The 4,921-nt window shown below is 39.6% G+C and overlaps 1 long non-coding RNA gene across 1 annotated transcript in view; it reads left to right on the forward strand.

The window, feature by feature from the left end:
- Positions 1-1,518: 1,518 nt before the first annotated feature.
- LOC118366540 (uncharacterized) overlaps positions 1,519-4,921 on the forward strand; it is a 53,900-nt gene continuing 50,497 nt past the window's right edge. Inside the window, exon 1 of the long non-coding RNA XR_004821985.2 lies at positions 1,519-1,612. This is a non-coding gene — a long non-coding RNA (uncharacterized LOC118366540). The remainder of the gene's footprint in view (positions 1,613-4,921) is intronic.

The following is a 4,921-nucleotide window of genomic DNA, read 5'->3' on the forward strand; positions in this document are numbered from 1 at the left end:
CAGAATTCAGATATGATGTCATTGTTTTAGCACTCTCCACTATCCAACTACAGTGTGCAATATGGTTTAATGTGCCAATAAAACAGCACAATCTACTTTTCCGGTTGAAGAAATTGCCAGCTTCTTGGAACTAAAACTGGGATCATGTATACTCTGCTAATAACCATTCTAAAATGTGTATTGGTGAGCAATGTATAATACAACAAACAAGGAATTTATAGTAAGTGCATGGACCGCCGCGATTTCTCCGCCCCCACTTTAAAGTAGTAGGAACAAATGTTTGTGTCAGTGTTTCCCAGGGGGCCTCAATTAGTAGGGAAAACATAAGAAGTATAACAGATAGTATAGAAAACCAAGAAAATGTTGTATAAATTCACTCGCTTGTAGCTCATTTACACTATGTCCCGGAACTGTGCTGTGTTATTGATTGGTACGTTTTGGGTATGATTTTGCTTTGACTGAATAACCAAAGTATGTATGTTTTAAAGATGAATTCCAGTGTGTTAGTGCTGATTCTCTGGCCTAATTATTATGAACAACAGGAACAGGTATGACACCTAGACTGCTGCTTTTATTTTGATTCAGCATTCACCAGCATATATAGATTGGAATGGCCCAATGAGCTAGTTTACTTTGGGTTACTGTATTTCTGAATTCATCATCTGTTGTGGTATTGCTTTACTATTTTACCATGACTATGCTGGTGTATCATTCATTTCTAAAAATCCATGCAAGTCATCTGAGTTGAGCAGAGCTGGTATAAGAAAATATGACGACCAAGAATTGTGGAATGGTTCAGTCCGTTTTCCGTGAACTGTTACGTCACCATTTAACATTATTTTCCCGCCTCTTTCCAATTGGAAGAAGGTGTGTGTTTTTCTGATCTGCTTCTGACATTAAAAGTATGTAAATATTGTTCCGTTTCTAGGCTACTTAAAAGTATTGTAGGCCTAATATGGTCCTTGTGAACATAATTTGTAAATTCTGTTTGTTTAGAAAGTTATATTTGTACATGAGCTTAATGGAATGTTTACCATAATACTAGTAGCCTACATCTTGAACAGGAGCTAGCGCTTGTTGTTTTTAGCATTTTTGCCAACTGCAGTTTAGGATGTTAAGCATTTTTGCTAGACTGTTTTTCCTGTGGTAAAACGAAACAAATGATTTGTATTCTCAGTGGTCAGGCACTAAGGGTTATATTGATTTGCTATTCAACAGGTGTGGATGCAGTTGAGAACTGGTGCCTGTTGCTTTCATTTTATATTTAACTCTATGCAAATATGGCAACTTTTTCAGGATTTGAGAATTACAAATGGTTTTATTTGTGTATTGTATTATATTATGGTGTGGCACAGATGCAGTTGAGACATTGAACTTATGTCTGTTGTTTTCTATCTCAAACTCTGCACTACAGGCAGCAAATTCATACTCAGATTCACGTAGACAGAAGTCGTGCTGCCATCTTTTACACATAATGCAACAAAAAAAACTGTACACCAGCTCCATTTGGGTTTTTCAGGGGAATGGGGATGTGCCACTCATGCAGTAAACCAATGCCTCGTGAGAGGGGAGAAAGAGAATCATATCCACGGACTTGAAATCAGCTCACCAGGTAACACCAGCACAGTATCATAGTTATGTAGTGTCTTCCACTAATTCATTCTCCTATGTCAAATCTGTGACATGCAACCATGTGAAGCCTACAATATTGCACTCAACTGAGGGAATGTCGTTGTCTTAAAGTTAGCAGCAGAACATCTTGTGGTCAGTTAAGTATTGCAGTATAGTTTAGTGAAGGGTTGTGGATGCATACTATAAGTTGTAACAGTGTTTTGGTGATTTACATATTTTTCTAACGTTTCTTTTTCAAATATGTTATATGTTTTTGTGTGACACCTAATTCATTAGAGGTTGGTTGTTAAGTCTATCAGTATCAACAGTAATCAGAGAAAGGCCTATTATTCATGGGCTATTGGTTGATTTTGACATATTTTGGGGGGGATTGCATTGGCTGAAGGATATTTGACTTTGATTATTTGCAGGCTGCAATGGAGATTTGCAATGCAGTAGGTTAGAAAGTGGAAAGGAAACCAACTTTTTGTTTGTTTTCTTCACAGAGAAAGGGAGTGGGGGCTTGTTCATACCATTGTGGCATATACTGTAGATAAATACATAGTTAGAACAATCTTTTAAATAAGAGAATGAAAGTCATCTAGTTGTTCTGCATCTCTCTTTTATACAAAATAGTGTGAACAGTAAACATTTAATTACACTAACGTGACAGTATTAAATGTAGAAGGACAAAGAACAGCAGGCTATTTATTGATTTTTACTAATCAGGGCAACCATTTTATTTTTACTAATCAGGGCAACCATTTTCAGACATGCCATATCCTGGCAATTCACACCTCTGCTTGAACCCAAACAAAAAAAAAGTATACTCTGCAAACAAAATAGCATTGCCATCATCCTGGACAGGACATGGTCTAATAATACAGACCTGATCTCAACGCACACACACACACACACACACACACACACACACACACACACACACACACACACACACACACACACACACACACACACACACACACACACACACACACACACACACACACACACACACACACACACACACCTGCATTTAGCTCCCCAACCTGATTTCAGTAAAGCCATAAAAAAGCCTTTTGTGCCTCGACATTTCCTACCATTGAACCATTACTGAATTATCATTCTCCAAGGGAATAGAGGCCTGTCGTCGTCTTTCAATTACGTTGTATGAAAGTGAATGAATTCTTAAAATAATAACATTACACATTACTGTGTATGTCGCCATCTCTCAGAGTGCCACTGCCACAATGGAGCAACTTTTCTATGGCAAGATGGAAAACAGCGTAATGTGTCGTGTAGCTAATTCATTTGACTTTAGAAAAGACAGTGCTGGTTTTACACAGCACTAACTAGGCCTACAGGCAGCCATAATGAATGTACATGTTGAACAGGGCCCTCTTGGTCAGGTGGATTAATTTTTTATCATTCTGATTTGAAATCCTATATGTGTTTAATTTATGGGTTCTGGGTGCTTAATTGTGTTCAGAGGGCCCCTCCAGACTAAATATATTCATCATATAATCAGAAATGTACAACTTTCCATCTTGGTGCCATCCACTGTAGCAGCGCGGGAGCATACAGGGAATGAGGACGGAAGTGTGTGTGAATTTTAATTGTGCTTGCAGCTACACGGCCACCAACTACAGTGACACACTGGTGTTCCCTGAGGTATAAACATTTAAATTGAACTAAGTAAAAAAGAAAGTTGCCGTAAATGGGGGGGAGACATGGCAGTGGCGTATCCAAATGAAGAGGGAGAGGGGAGAGCCGCTGCAATTCCCTGAAGATGGTTTATTATTCTGTGCTAAAATGAAGCGGGAGCAAGGAGTGGTAGTCAGCGATGCGTCAGAGTTGCTCTTTGAAGACATGAAAAAGCTGAACGCACAACAAAGACCAGATGTTCCAACATGCCTTATTTATGCACCCATCAGCCAGCTTCCCATGTCCACAAAACACCAGCATATTTTTTCCTTTTAAACTCACACATACAGTATAGCACCTGTCTTCTGCAAGAGCGACACTTTTTTTTGTGCGTGATTTTGTGTATAAATGTGCTCCTGTCTTTCATTTGGAATCGTGGAACAGGTACAATTTGGTCAATTAACTGACATTTCAAGTTGTGGCTTACAGTAGTGGAAGTGGGTCTGTAGCTGTCAATCATAACATCTGTTTCGCTATTTGTGGAAAGATAAGGCCATTGAGATGATCATATAGAGTATGTCTATATGGTTTGGGGTTACAAAGGGCACCGGTATCGCATCTAGAACCTGTAAACTGCTCTATATTCCTCTCCACTAACACACCATTCAGTTTCTATCAGACAACAGCTGTTCCAACCTCAATGACCCAAATACTGCACATGCACACATGCTCTAGTCTACTGTATATGTGCATGTATCCCTTCACACATCCCTGTACCACTGAACACACACACATACTGTACACTGAACAGAAATTAGCTGATGGTCTAATTTCTCTGCATTCTAAATGTGATAGCATAGTATCAGCATGGTTAAAAGCTTTTTATTCGTCATTTCCAGTGCGCTCAAATAAGTATCAACAGTTTATCTCTGTTTTTTACTCCAAAATGCTAAGGACCGGAAGGAAAGATCCTTAAACAAAAGCTGTTCAGTTCAATTAAAAAACGGAGCTATCTCTCCCCGAATGGAGGGATTCATGGAAACAAAGAGTGCTAAATTGATGGCACCACAATAAAACTATTAGCTGGGGAGTAGACAGATGCTGATGTGCCGGTCTCCTTTCCAGGGATTATTATTTATTTACACTTCTCAATCACAGCCTCCCAGATGCCACCCGGACTCTGGCGTGGCACGCACACTGGGGGGGACTCTGGGTAATAGAGCAGGGCTAGGAAAGGGCATCTCTCCAGTCAAAGGGACATGGGATCAGGCGGGTGGAACGTGGGTACAGCATGACAGTTAAAGAAGCCCTGGCACCGAGCCCAACACAAATCAACGTCTTCGATAGCTGTTTTTGTCCAAGGATTCTGTAATTGTCTGTGTTCTAATAGGCCTGTGTGTGCACATCTGTCACTAAGAAACAAATTTCTTCGTTTAAAGAAAGAAATAGTGCACATGGAATTTATCCAATTTCATGTAAAAACTAACACAGGGATGGATGCAGACTTGGAAGTCATCGCAACTCAATTCACTTCTGTTCAACAAATCTTGAGACAATGTGTATTAAACTGTGTCATGATTATGCTGTGACAAAATGGCTGCGATTCAACCAAGAGTCTGCTCAGAGACTGAGAGAGAGAGAGCCAGGTTATATTCACTTGGAATCT

The sequence above is a fragment of the Oncorhynchus keta genome, chromosome 34, assembly GCF_023373465.1.
Source record: "Oncorhynchus keta strain PuntledgeMale-10-30-2019 chromosome 34, Oket_V2, whole genome shotgun sequence".
In the NCBI taxonomy this organism is placed as follows: Eukaryota; Metazoa; Chordata; class Actinopteri; order Salmoniformes; family Salmonidae; genus Oncorhynchus; species Oncorhynchus keta.